This window comes from Hemitrygon akajei, chromosome 15, assembly GCF_048418815.1.
Source record: "Hemitrygon akajei chromosome 15, sHemAka1.3, whole genome shotgun sequence".
NCBI classification, from domain to species: Eukaryota; Metazoa; Chordata; class Chondrichthyes; order Myliobatiformes; family Dasyatidae; genus Hemitrygon; species Hemitrygon akajei.
The window spans coordinates 38901007-38915901 of record NC_133138.1 but is presented as its reverse complement, the minus strand read 5'-3'; the positions used below and the strand labels follow the sequence as shown (position 1 = coordinate 38915901).

The 14895-nt window shown below is 40.7% G+C and overlaps 1 protein-coding gene and 1 long non-coding RNA gene across 4 annotated transcripts in view; one reads left to right on the top strand and one right to left on the bottom strand.

Moving 5' to 3' along the window:
* LOC140739553 (protocadherin Fat 4-like) overlaps positions 1–14895 on the top strand; it is a 290758-nt gene that overhangs the window by 107435 nt on the left and 168428 nt on the right. The window lies entirely within an intron of this gene.
* LOC140739254 (uncharacterized) overlaps positions 1–14895 on the bottom strand; it is a 52287-nt gene that overhangs the window by 29556 nt on the left and 7836 nt on the right. Inside the window, exons 2-4 of one of the 3 annotated variants that reach the window (XR_012101590.1) lie at positions 3543–3650; positions 2761–2922; positions 1381–1464 (exon numbers count right to left, since the gene is read on the bottom strand). The exons of 1 other annotated variant lie outside the window; for it this stretch is intronic. This is a non-coding gene — a long non-coding RNA (uncharacterized lncRNA). Of the gene's footprint in view, positions 1–1380; positions 2923–3542; positions 3651–14895 lie in introns of all 3 variants that reach the window. One more of the 3 variants, XR_012101589.1, reaches the window with a different exon arrangement.

Here is a 14895-nt window from a genome sequence, read left to right as displayed (position 1 = left end):
TTAAGAGTCAAGAGATAATGTTGCAGCTATATAGGACCCTGATCAGACCCCACTTGGAGTACTGTGCTCAGTTCTGGTCGTCTCACCAGAGGAAGGAAGTGGAAACCATAGAAAGGATGCAGAGGAGATTTACAAGGATGTTGCCTGGATTGGGGAGCACGTCTTATGAGAATAGATTGAGTGAACTCAGCTATTTTTCCTTGGAGCGACGGAGTATGAGAGCTAACCTGATAGAGATGTATAAGATGATGAGAGGCATTGATCATGTGGATAGTCAGAGGCTTTTTCCCAGGGCTGAAATGACTAACACGAGAGGGCACAGTTTTAAGGTGCTTGGAAGCAGGTACAGAGGAGATGTCAGGGGTAAGTTTTTCATGCAGAGAGTGGTGAGTGCGTGGAATGGACTGCCAGTGACAGTGGTGGAGGCGGATATGGTAAGGTCTTTGGACAGACTCCTGGACAGGTACAAACAGCTCACAAAAATAGAGGGCAATGGGCAACCCTAGGTAATGTCTAAGGTAAAGACATGTTCTGCACAGCTTTATGGGCTGAAAGGCCTGTATTGTGTGGTAGGTTTTCTGTGTTTCTATGAAGCTTTATGTACTACTGTTAGTGAGACTACATTCTACCTGCATTGCAATGATGGAATTTTGTGTAATCTTCTCACTGTAACTACTTAGTGAGAGAGACATGCTTTATATTTTCTAATTTTCTTATTCCAATACATGAAAAATCCTAGTTTTTTAACCAGTTTGCGTACATGCTCACATGCCATTGGGGATCTAAGGACATGCAATCAAAGGTACCCTTGTTTCCCTACATTTCTTAACATCTTAAAAGGTATTGAATTGCTTTGCTTGTCCATCCTAAATTTAATTTCTAAATATAATTTCACACTTCACCAGGCTGAATGATATTTTCTGCACTCCTGACTAGTCCATTGATATTTTTCCCCAGACTACACAACAAATGATGAATGCTTTTGTCATTTGAAAACTAGAAAAGTCTGCAAAAAAGTGGTAGATACAGCCCAGTGCATTAAAGAAAAAGTCCTCACCACCAATGAGCACATCTGCAAAGAGCTTCCCACAAAAAAAAACAGCATTCATCATTGAGGACCCCCCATGATCCAGTCCATGCTCCCTTCTCGCTGCTAACAATAAAGGAGCTACAGGAACCTAGGGTCTCTCACCACCAAGTTCAGGGACAGTTATTACCCTTCAACCATCAGGCTTCTAAACCAGAGAGGAGGACACTTTCACTCACCACAGCATTGAACTGATCATTGAACACAACCTATGGACTCACATTCAAGTACTCTACAACCCATGTTCTTAGTTTTATTTATTTACTTATTTGTTTATTTTCATTATTACTTACTTCTTTTTGTATTTTCACAGTTTGTCAGCCTTTATATAGTTTTTTTATTGATTCAATTGCACTTCTTTGTTTTACTGTGAATGCCTGTAAGAAAATGAATCCCATGGTAGCATTTGGTGACACATACATAATTTGATAGTACTATTTACTTTGAACTTCAAAACCTCTTAATCTGCTGCCTTACACATAATTGCAAGTTATTGACATTATGAAATACAATCCTAGTATGGAGTCCTGTGATACCCACAAGACACTCAATCGCACTCACCAACAATAGCCTTTTGATTAGATGATTAAACTTTAAAAATGAGTTTTCCATGTGGATCTACGTTAAATATATTTTAAAATCCATATAGGCTACAGGAAATGTGTAATCTCCTTTGACCCTCCTAATTATGACTATATAAAACTTAAATGGGATATTGAGATATAAACATTCTTTAACAAACTGAAGCTAACTGTTGAAACTAAGGTTTTCAGCAATTTGTGACGATTGACTCATTTGTTCCTTTTTATTTACCGTATTTATTCAGTGATACACTGCAGAGTAGGCCCTTCCAGCCCTCTGAGCCGCTCCATCTCAGCATCCCCCCCAACCCCGATTATCCCTAATCTGATCAAGGGACAATTTACAATGAGCAATTAACCTACCTAGTATGTCTTTAACCTGTGGGAGGAAACTGGAGCATCTGGTGAAAAGCCATGAATTCCACGGGGAGAACATACAGAGACTCCTTACAGAATGGCTGGGAAATTTACCCTCAACTCTGGAATGTCTCAAGCTATAATAGCATCATGCTAACAGCAACACTACCATGTCACTCTTAGTGTTTCAAACTAACAAACTGTATTACCAGTATTCCAGTTATTCGTCAACTGTTTTATAGTGAAGACGTACTGGAAAATGAGGAACAGCACCTTCACTAGTCTCTCCCTTTCTTCTGTTAGCAAAATAGCTATTGTTCATGTGGGCCCATTTTCAGTGACACTGAAAGACCTACTCTCTACGCTCATCTTCATTATTCCCATTATTTTGTGCTTATCAAACTTTCCAATATTACCTGCCTATCTATGTAGTAAAGAATAAACTTCAGTGAATAAAATGCTTATATTTTGATCAAAAAATCCAATTTCTAAATGTAAAGCAAGAAGAATAATCAAGGAACCAATCAGTTAGCAAAACTGAACAGATAAAGTAAGTATTTAATAATACTAATATATAGTGAGAAGAAAGTATCTGTTGAGACTCTCATTTGGAGAATACTACTGAGTGCACCTGTTTCAGGAACAGTTGTTACCATTCAACCATCACACTCCTGAACCAATATGGTAATTTCGCTCCCCTCAACACCGCACAGATTCTACAATCTATGGACTCACTTTCTTGGATTCTACAATTCAGCATTATTTTATTTGTTTATTTATTGATTGATTGATTTTGTACTTCCATAATTTGGCTTCTTTTTCATATTGGTTGTTTGTCAGCACTTGTGTGTAGATCTTCGGTGACTCTGGTGTATTTCTTTGTTCAACCAAGAATGCCTAATAAAATATAACATCAGGCATTATACATCAACTATCTAGAAGACAATATTGGCTTTAGAGAGGATACAATATTACCTGACTTATACTATGGCATGGACTGTTTAAAACTGGCTTTCCACACTTATCAATTAAATCAGTCTACTGGTGATACCATAGCCTCTGCACTTCACTCCGTCCTGTCCCACGTGGAAAATGGTTCCTAAAAACAGTGTCACATTTTAGGAACAGCTTCTTCCAGTCCACCATCAGATTTCTGAACAAGCAATGAACCAAACCATGAAACAAAACTATAAATCACAACAATATATGTATCTATGTCTATATATAGATAGATGTGATTTATAGTTTTTTATGTATTGCACTGCACTGTACTATGCAGAGGAATGACAGATTTCACAATATATGTCAATTATTTTAAACCTGATTCTGATATTGAAATAGGATTCTCAGTCTGCTGATGAACAAAATCTGTTCATTCTTCAGCTCTTTCTTCAAAACACTAATTTTCTTGGCTTTTCATGTTCAATCAATACTGTTATTACACTTAAATCTGCTGCCATCTTCCTTTCAGACAAACTGAAACAATTAATGTTACATGAAAATAAAGCACTCCTTACCTTTTATAATTACTTCAAAACCATATCCTGTGATTATGAAATGTCAGTGGGACCATTTCCTCTCAATCTGTCCGAACAAAACTTTAGTCCCTTTCTGATTTTCAAATTCTGTTACAAAAATGGAAAACCATTCATCGCATTATGCCAATTTCCATCCCAGTTTCCCACTCATTTCCTTGTATACCTATACTCTATCAATTGCCTGTCAGTTTAATGAGCACCTACACTAGGGATAATTTACAGTAGACTGCCAACTTATCAATCAACACATCTTTGCAATGAGGAAGAATATTGAATTCAGAACTCAGCAATTTCAGCAGTATCTATGGAGCGGAGTAAACAGTCAACATTTCAGACCGAGACCCTTCTTCAAAAGGGTCGATAGTTGCTGCCTGATTTGCTGAGTTCCTCCAGCATTTTGTGCATGTGGCTCAAGATTTCCAGCATCTACAGAACCTCCTGCATGAAAAAAATTAATTACCTGAGGGAACCTATGTGGTTACAGGACGAAACCAGAGGTCAGGATTTTACCCGTATGGGTCCCAGTTATGCCTGCCTTTTTGTTGGCTTTGTGGAACAGTCCATGTTCCAAGGCTATACCGGTATCCATCCCCCTCTTTTCCTTCGCTACATCGACGACTGCATTGGCGCTGCCTCTTGCACGCGTGCTGAGCTCGTCGACTTCATTAACTTTGCCTCCAACTTTCACCCTGCCCTCAAATTTACCTGGTCCATTTCCGACACCTCCCTCCCCTTTCTTGATCTTTCTGGCTCTGGAGACGGTCTATCTACTGATATCTACTATAAGCCTACAGACTCTCACAGCTACCTGGACTATTCCTCTTCCCACCCTGTCTCTTGCAAAAATGCTATCCCCTTCTCACAATTCCTCCGTCTCTGCCACACCTGCTCTCAGGATGAGGCTTTTCATTCCAGGACGAAGGAGATGTCTTCCTTTTTTAAACAAAGGGGCTTCCCTTCTTCCACCATCAACTCTGCTCTCAAACGCATCTCTCCCATTTCCCGCACATCTGCCCTCACCCCATCCACCCGCCACCCCACTTGGGATAGGGTTCCCCTTGTCCTTACCTACAACCCCACCAGCCTCCAGGTCCAACATATAATTCTCCGTAACTTCCGCCACCTCCAACGGGATCCCACTACCAAACACATTTTTCCCTCCCCCCCCTTTCTGCTTTTCGCAGGGATCGCTCCCTACGCGACTCCCTCGTCCACTCGTCCCCCCCCATCCCTTCCCACCGATCTCCCTCCTGGCACTTATCCTTGTAAACGGAACAAGTGCTACACCTGCCCTTACACTTCCTCCCTCACCACCATTCAGGGCCCCAGACAGTCCTTCCAGGTGAGGCGACACTTCACCTGTGAGCCGGCTGGTGTGGTATACTGCGTCCGATGCTCCCGGTGTGGCCTTTTATATATTGTTGAGACCCAACGCAGGCTGGGAGACCGTTTCGCGGAACACATACGCTCAGTCCGCCAGAAAAAGCAGGATCTCCCAGTGGCCACACATTTTAATTCCACGTCCCATTCCCATTCTGATATGTCTATCCATGGCCTCCTCTATTGTCAAAATGAATCCAAACTCAGGTTGGAGGAACAACACCTTATATACCGGCTGGGTAGCCTCCAACCTGATGGCATGAACATTGACTTCTCTAACTTCTGTTAATGCCCCTGCTCCCCTTCTTACCCCATCCCTGACATATTTAGTTGTTTGCCTGTTCTCCATCTCCCTCTGGTGCTCCCCCCCTCCTTTCTTTCTCCTGAGGCCTCCCGTCCCATGATCCTTTCCCTTCTCCAGCTCTGTATCACTTTCGCCAATCACCTTTCCAGCTTTTAGCTTCATCCCACCCCCTCCGGTCTTCTCCTATCATTTCACTTTTCCCCCTCCCCCCACTACTTTCAAATCTCTTACTATCTTTCCTTTCGGTTAGTCCTGACGAAGGGTCTCGGCCCGAAACGTCGACAGCGCTTCTCCCTATAGATGCTGCCTAGCCTGCTGTGTTCTACCAGCATGTTGTTTGAATTTCCAGCATCTGCAGATTTCCTCGTGTTTGTCAGGATTTTATCTGGGTCTCATGTAATGAGGCAGCCTCACTGTCTGTATTACCTTAGCATTGTATTGGTCATCTGAACATCTTTTTAAATCTCTGCTTACCTCTTTTTATCCTGCAATCAAGAATCCCTCATTCTCTAGTCTTCCACAATGACTAAATTCCCTCATTCATGGTCCCATATTGAAAAAACTTCTTTGCAAGTTGGAGAGAATGAAGTTATAGTAAAAGAGCCTTTCTCTCAAAAAGAGAGAGGTTTAAAGCTTCACAGTAAATTCATTATCAAAGTACATACACAGTATATCAACATACACAATGCTGAAATTCATCTTTTTGCAGACATTCATAGTAAATACAAACATACACAATAGAATCAATGAAAGACCAGAGCCAACAAAACAGACAGACCCTTATGTGCAAAGGACAACAAACTGTGCAAATACAAAAATTTAAGATTATAATAATATCTACAATAAATATAGGCAGCATGGAGTAAATGAGGTGCTCGAGGAATGTAAAGAATGTAAGAAGAATCTTAAGAAAGAAATTAGAAAACCTAAGATATGAGGTTGCTTTGGCAAGTAAGGTGAAAATAAATCCAAAGGGTTTCTGCAGTTATATTAATAGCAACAGGATAGTGAGGGATAAAATTGGTCCCTTAGAGAATCAGAGTGGACAGCTATGTGTGGAGCCGAAAGAGATGGGGGATATTTTGAACGATTTCCTTTCTTCGGTATTCACTAAGGAGAAGGATATTGAATTGTGTAAGGTAAGGGAAATGAGTAGGGAAGTTATGGAAACTATGACAATTAAAGAGGAGGAAGTACTGGCGCTTTTAAGGAATATAAAAGTGGATAAATCTCTGGATCCTGACAGGATATTCCTTAGGACCCTGAGGGAAGTTAGAGCAGGGGCTCTGACAGAAATATTTCAAATGTCATTAGAAACGGGGATGGTGCCGAAGGATTGGCATATTGTTTATGTGGTTCCATTGTTTAAAAAGGGTTCTAAGAGTAAACCTAGCAATTATAGGCCTGTCAGTTTGACATCAGTGGTGGGTAAATTAATGGAAAGTATTCTTAGGAATGGTATATATAATTATCTGGATATACAGGGTCTGATTAGGAACAGTCAACATGGATTTGTGCGTGGAAGGTCATGTTTGACAAATCTTATTGAGTTTTTTGAAGAGGTTATGAAGAAAGTTGACGAGGGTAAAGCAGTGGATGTTGTCCATATGGATTTCCTTAAGGCCTTTGACAAGGTTCCGCATGGAAGGTTAGTTAGGAAGGTTCAATTGTTAGGTATTAATATTGAAGTAGTAAAATGGATTCAACAGTGGCTGGAAGAGAGATGCCAGAGAGTAGTGGTGGATAACTGTTTGTCAGGTTGGAGGCCGGTGACTAGTGGTGTACCTCAGGGATCTGTACTGGGTCCAATGTTGCTTGTCATATACATTAATGATCTGGATGATGGGATGGTAAATTGGATTATTAAGTATGCAGATGATACTAAGGTAGGTGGTGTTGTGGATAATGAAGTAGGTTTTCAAAGTTTGCAGAGAGATTTAGGCCAGTTAGAAGAGTGGGCTGAACGATGGCAGATGGAGTTTAATGCTGATAAGTGTGAGGTGCTACACTTTGGTAGGAATAATCCAAATAGGACGTACATGGTGAATGGTAGGGCATTGAAGAATGCAGTATAACAGAGTGATCTAGGAATAATGTTGCATAGTTCCCTGAAGGTGGAATCTCATGTGGATAGGGTAGTGAAGAAAGCTTTTGGTATGTTGGCCTTTATAAATCAGAGCATTGAGTATAGGAGTTGGGATGTAATGTTAAAATTGTACAAGGCATTGGTAAGGCTGAATTTGGAGTACTGTGTACAGTTCTGGTCAATGAATTATAGGAAAGATGTCAACAAAATAGAGAAGGTACAGAGAAGATTTACTAGAATGTTACCTGGGTTTCAGCACCTAAATTACAGGGAAAGATTGAACAAGTTAGGTCTTTATTCTTTGGAGCATAGAAGGTTGAGGGGGCACTTGATAGAGGTATTTAAAATTATGAGGAGGATAGATAGAATTGACGTGGATAGGCTTTTTCCATTGAGAGTAGGGGAGATTCAAACAAGAGGACATGATTTGAGAGTTAGGGGGCAAAAGTTTAAGGGTAATACGAGGGGGAATTTCTTTACTCAGAGAGTGGTAACCGTGTGGAACGAGCTTCCAGTAGAAGTGGTAGAGGCAGGTTCAATATTGTCATTTAAAGTAAAATTGGATAGGTATATGGACAGGAAAGGAATGGAGGGTTATGGGCTGAGTACGGGTCAGTGGGACTAGGTGAGAGTAAGCATTCGGCACAGACTAGAAGGGTGAAGATGGCCTGTTTCCATGCTGTAATTGTTATATGGTTATATGGTTATAATAGTAATAGTAATAAAAGGAAGAAACGGAGGGGTTCTGTGTAGCAATACAGGACCAATTTGTTAACACAAAAATACAAAAAATACTTAATAGAAGAGTAACAAATTCAAGACAATAAATGCAGAAGATGCCTAGAGAAACCAGAAATGATCCAACAGTTTACTGGACCCTGCAGAGGTTTAACTCAATCTGATTACTTACACAGGCACAATCAAGTGGCAAACATCACTCACCAAAATCTTGCTTTAAAATACAAAATCATAAAAGATACCATACCTTAGTTTGATCCAGTTACAAGTTTGATCCAGTTTTAGACTCAAAGTCCTGCAAATTATGTTACGACTTGTCCATTATTACAGATAGGGCAATCCATAATAACAGTCTGGATTTAATATTACAAGATAAATAAGCAACAACTACTTACTTAATAGATATAGCCATTCCAAACACTCATTACATACAGAAATCAAAAAGTGAAAAACACCAGAAATATGCTGAACTGAAACTGAAAGACAATTAAACATGAACAGGGTATACATTGTCCCAATAGTAATATCTACAACTGGTATCATCTCAAAGTCACTACACCATAGCATTAAACAAAAAGGCCTGCACAGCAATATTTATGTAAATCCCCGGAAAGCCACAATACTAAACACCATTGGGAGAGTCTGAAAGTTCCTAGCAATTGAGAAATGAGTGTGCTTGGCTATGCCTATACCTCAGGTTTTATCAGCTTGAGCTAAGGAAAAATTAAAATATAATAATAAATAAGCAAAAATAGAACATGAGATCATGAGCCCTTGAAAGTCAGTCCATAGCTTGTGGAAACAGTTCAGTGATGGGGTGAGTGAAGTTGAGTGATGTTATGCCCCCGATTCAAGAGCCTGATGGTTAAGAGTTCATAATTGTCCCTAAACCTGGTAGTGTGGGTCTTGAGTCTCTTGTACCTCCTTCCTGATGGCAGCAGTGAAAAGAGAGCATGGCCTGGATGGTGGGAGTCCCATGTGACGGATGCTGCTTTTCTGCATCAGCGCTCCATGTCGACGTGCTCAGTAGTGGAGAGGGCTTTACCTGTGATGGATTGAGCTTTATCCACTACGTTTTGTAGTTTTTTCCATGCAATCTCTCAATATACTCTCCACCGTACATCTGTAGAAGTTTGTCAAAGTTTTCACAGGCATGCCAAATTATTGTAAACTTCTAAGAAAGTAGAGACACTGCTATGCTTTCTTTCTATTGGCACTTAGTGCGGGATATGAACTGATAATGCTGTGGGTTTAACATTAAAGAACAATCAATTAAAATAATGGAAGATACTAAAGTGTGTATTTCACTGAAGGGTTCCAACCGGAAACTTTTCTTCAGAAAAAGATACTTCAATATAGGCAACTCCCATCAACAATACTAATAAAATATCAGTTAAAAATTGTAGTTTAAAATAGAATAGAACATAGGATAGTACAGCACATTACAGGCCCTTCGGCACACAATGTTGTGCTGACCCTCAAACCCTGCTTCACATATAACCCCCCACCTTAAATTCCTCCATATACCTGTCTACTAGTCTCTTAAACTTCACTAGTGTGTCTGCCTCCACCACTGATTCAGGCAGTGCATTCCATGCACCAACTACTCTCTGAGTGAAAAACCATCCTTTAATATCCCCCTTGAACTTCCCTCCCCTTAACGTAAAGCCATATCCTCTTGTACTGAGCAGTGGTGCCCTGGGGAAGAGGCGCTGGCTGTCCACTCTGTCTATTCCTCTTAATATCTTGTATACCTCTATCATGTCTCCTCTCATCTTCCTTCTCTCCAAAGAGTAAAGCCCTAGCTCCCTTAATCTCTGCTCATAATCCGTACTCTCTAAACCAGGCAGCATCCTGGTAAATCTCCTCTGTACCCTTTCCAATACTTCCACATCCTTCCTATAGTGAGTTGACCAGAACTGGACACAGTACTCCAAGTGTGGCCTAACTAGAGTTTAATATAGCTGCATCATTACATTGCGTCTCTTAAACTCTATCCCTCGAACAGATTATTTTTGTTTAAAAAGCATGTCAGAAGGTGCAATTCAGAAATTGGAAAATTTATGTTGAGGTAGAGGTCAGTCATCGTACAATTGAACGATGGACAGGTAAAGGAAGAGCTGAATATCTTACTGCATATTCTAGATTTTTACATTGTTGTTCGTCCTTCGGAGTCGAAGACGACCACAACTTCTGTCAGGTGGAGGGTTTGTGACTGTGGGTCTGAGGGTGACTGGTGAGGCCAATCCGGGCCCTGAAAGCTCGGATACATGAGGGTAGGTGCTGTAGCGGAAGTGGAGGTATCTCGAGCCTTGCGCGCGGCACATGGAGGAATTCCAGGCTATTGTCATTGTAAAAGCAACTGGGTAGTCTATGATGTCACTGGTGACAGTAAGCAAGTGACTGTATTAATGAATCATTGTAGAGCACTATTTGGTTACTTCTGATGTGTACAAAATTCTCAGAGGAAATTAAACTGCTGTAATCAAATTGAAGACAGAAAGCTCCTTCATGACCTGTGGAAATAGAATAATTGATAGTCTAATTGAACCATTTTTCTTCCATGTCACCTGGTGTCTATTGCAAACAAAATTTCTCTGTGTTCTTTTTTTGTTATGGTGGCTAAAGAAAGTTGGCATGTCCTTTTTGATCCTAGCCAATTTTTATATGTACACCATAGAAAACAGCCTATTCAATGCATCACATTTTGGTATGGAATGGTATGGAAATCACTCTGCCCATGATTGCAAGAAACTACAAAGACTGGAGGAAACTGCTCAGCACATTGTGAATGCCAGCCACCCCTCCACAGTCTCTGTACACACATCCCTCTGTGTTAGTAAGGCAAACAGCATAATCAAAGATGCCACCTATCCTGGACATTCTTTTTTGTCTCCCCTCCCATCAATTAGAAAATACCACTAGGCTCAAGGACAACTTCTGTCCTGTTCAGATGAGATTATTAAATTGTTCCCTAATACAATAAGATGGATGCGTATACATATATTGAATAGATTAAAAAATGTGCAAAAAAAAAAGAATTACTGTATATTAAAGAAAATTAGGTAGTGTCCAACGGTTCAATGTCTATTTAGGAATCGGATGGCAGAGGGGGAGAAGCTGTTCCTGAATTGCTGAGTGTGTGCCTTCAGGCTTCTGTACCTCCTACCTGATGGTAACAAGGAAAAAAGGGTATGCCCTGGGTGCTGGAGGTCCTTAATAAAGGACGCTACTTTTCTGAGACACCACTCCCTGAAGGTGTCCTGGGTACTTGGTAGGCTAGTGAAGGGTCTCGGCCCAAAACACCAATTGTACTCTTTTCCATAGATGCTGCCAGGCCTACTGAGTTGCTCCAGCATTTTGTGAGTGTTGCTTGGATTCCTAGCATCTGCAGATTTTTTCTCATTCATGATTGGCCGACCCTAACCCATTTTATTTTCCTCACATTTCCATCTCTGCCTCCATCTCCCCAAGCACCTTCCCCCAAGGGCACCATGGTACCACTCAGGTAGTCAGAATTTGGAGTTCATTTCCTGCATTCTCTGTAAGAAATTTGTATGTCCTTCCCATAAACATGTGGTTTATTCTGGCTGCTCCAATTTCCTCCCACCATCCAAAGATTTATCAGTTAGTAGGTTAATTGATCATTATAAGTTGCCCTGTGATTAGTCAAGGATTAAATAGGTGGGTTGCAGAACAGCATGGCTCATTGGGGTGGAGGGGCCTGTTCCATGCTGGAACTCTAAATAAAAGAGATGCTACAACTTACCTACACACCAGAAGTATATTACAGTGTTTATGTAACCTACCAATCCAGTGTTAAAAAGAAACCAAACTCCCATAGTAAACCCACACCCTCACCATGAAGACATGCAAACTCAAAGCAGACAGCACAAGAGGTCAGGGTTGAACCTGAGTTAATGATGCTCTGAGACAGTGTCTCTACCAGCTGTACCAGTGTTGACACTGTCTTACTACAGACAGGCAGGTTAACTCTACTTGCTGAGGAGTTAAAAGTGAAATTGAACTTCAATCATTACCCAAGTTTACCGATTATCACCTTATATTGGAAGAAAAGTCATTGAAGAAATAGATAAAAATCTGTAACATACACCAGTCCTTATCGAGGGATCAGCGGTGGAAAGAGTAAAACTTTAAGGTCCTGTGTGTCAACATCTTGGGAGGATCTAAGTTTGGCCACATGGATACAATCATGAAGAAGACATGCCAGTAGCTCTACTTCATTAGGAGATTGAGGAAATTCAGTATGTCACCAAAGACACTGACAGAACATACATATTTCTGCAAGTGTACTGTGGAAACCATTCTGATTGGTTGTATTATAGCCTGGTATGGAGGCTCCAATGCACAGGATCACAAAAGGCTACAGAGTTTTGTAGACTCAACCAGCTGCATTATGGGTACAACTATATTCAGGTGCCACAGTAACATAGTGGTCAGCTGGATGTTATCACAGCTCAGGCGTTCTGGAGTTTGGAGTTCATCTCCAGCACTGTCCTGTAAAGAGTTTCTGAATGTAAACCCCATGGAAAGTGTGGGTTTTCCCCCAGGTGCTCTGGTTTCCTCCCACAGTCAAAAACATTCTGGGTAGGTTAATAGGTCATTGTAAATGTCATGTGATTAGATTAGGGGCAATTGTGATTGTAGGTTTGCTGGAGTGGTGTGGATCAAAAGATGAAACCCTTCTCACCACAGAGGACATCTTCAAGAAGCAGTTCCTCAAGAAGGTGGCATCCATCTCTGAGGACCTTTACCATACAAGACACAGGACATGACCATTTCCTTTACTACCACTGGGTGGGGGTGTGAAAGTATAGGAGCCTGTAGGCCCAACCCAATAATTTCTTCCCCTGCACCTTCTTATTTCTGAATACTTCATAAACTCATGAACAACATCTCATAATTCTATCTATTCATTCATTTATTTATGTGACTATTAATTATTTTATTTGTGCAGTTATTTGCAGTTTTTGTTTCTTAATTCTGTAATTTGTAATAATCTTATGATTTTAGAGTATTGCTGCCTCAAAGGAATACATTTTGTTTCATATAAATCAGTGATAATAATTAACATCTGAGTTCTAACACCACAGACAGCTTTAATTCAATCAATTGCTTACTTCAGTCATCTGCAATCATTGTGTTCTCTACTGTACTTCTGATGGAAGGTCTCATTGTTTCTTTTTCTCTTCCTACAGATGCAGTATGACCTGCTGAGCATTTCCAGCAGTTTCTGTTTTTCGTTAGATTGTGTCATCTACAGTATATTTTTCACTTACACATTGTAGTGTGTCACAACCAAGTTTTAGATGTACCCAGTGCTGCTTCTAACATACCTGTCTATGCAGCTTGGGAGTAATCCCTCACTAGACTCTATTGGTGGTGTATGATCGCCATGAAGTTATATATTATGGTGGGGTATACTTCTGCAGCCGCTGCTGGTTCAAAGTGTGCAATGGATGCCTGTTTTTGAGCCCACAGATCAGATTTGAGTTTATCCTTTAACTCACTGCCACAACACAGGACAGCATGGGAGTGAAATATTTTACTATGCCAGATGTAAATCCCATTCCTGTCTGTAAGGAGGTATATGTTCTGTGTAACTGTATGATCTAAGCATCTACAGGTGCTCTGGCTTTCTCCCACATTCCAAAGACAGTTGAGTTGTGGTTAATAGGCTGTGGGAACTCCATGTTGGTGCTAGAAGCATGGTGATACTTGCCGGATGCTTCAAACACATCTCAGTATGTGTTGGACGATTATGCAAATAATGTATTTCACAGTATGTTTTGATGTACATGACAAATAACGGTTGAAGGGCCTACTCCATGCTGTATCACTAAATTAAATAATTAGAAATAAATAATAAATAAATTTATAAATAAATAAATTTAGAAATAATACTCCCTTTTCAATAAAGGGGAGTATCTGCTCAATGTGAAGATGAGACTTCAGATATCGTCAATATGATGATTGACAAGGAGAGATGCTCATGTGACAGATTATGAGGAATCACAAGGGATTCTGGAGATGCTGGCGATCCAGAGTAATGCACACAAAATGCTGGAGGAATTCAGCAAGTCAGGCAGCATCAATCGAGTCAACATTTCATGCCTTCATCAGGAATGGAAATGAATGGAGCAGAAGCCACAATAAGAAGGCAGGGGTGGAGAAGGGTTTGGGGATGGAGGAGTACAAGCTGGCCAGTGATAGGTAACACCAAGGTGAGGGGGAAGGTGGATGGGTAGGGGAGGATGATGGAGTGAGAACTCTATGAGGATTTTGAAGGAAAAGTTTAAGCAGGTTTATTCCACATCTTAGTTAATTCTTTACCTGCCACAGACAAAGTCTTGCTGCTACAGCACTGTGCAAAAGTCTTAGTCACAGTGTGGAGTCCCGTGGAAGTGGAGTGGGACAGGTGGCAAAGAAGAAGTACTGGAAGGGTTGGAGGTCATGGTGCAGGTACAGACATATCCCTCCCTGAGACAGCAGGCAAGATCATTTGATTCCAAACAACTGGTATTTAATCATTACAGAATGTATCCCTGGTGCTTCCTGCTCCCTCAGCACTCCCTGCCCCTTTCCCACTCTCATTCCACAATAGACACTTACATCAGAAGCAAGTTTATCATCACTCATATATGTTATGAATTTTTTTGTGGTAGCTGTACAGTGCAATACATGAAATTACTACAGTACTATGCAAAAGTCTTAGGCACCCTAACTAATATATGTGCCTAACACATATGCACAGTACTGTACATTCTTCATGACTTCCCGAGCTGGATGAAAAATGATGCAGC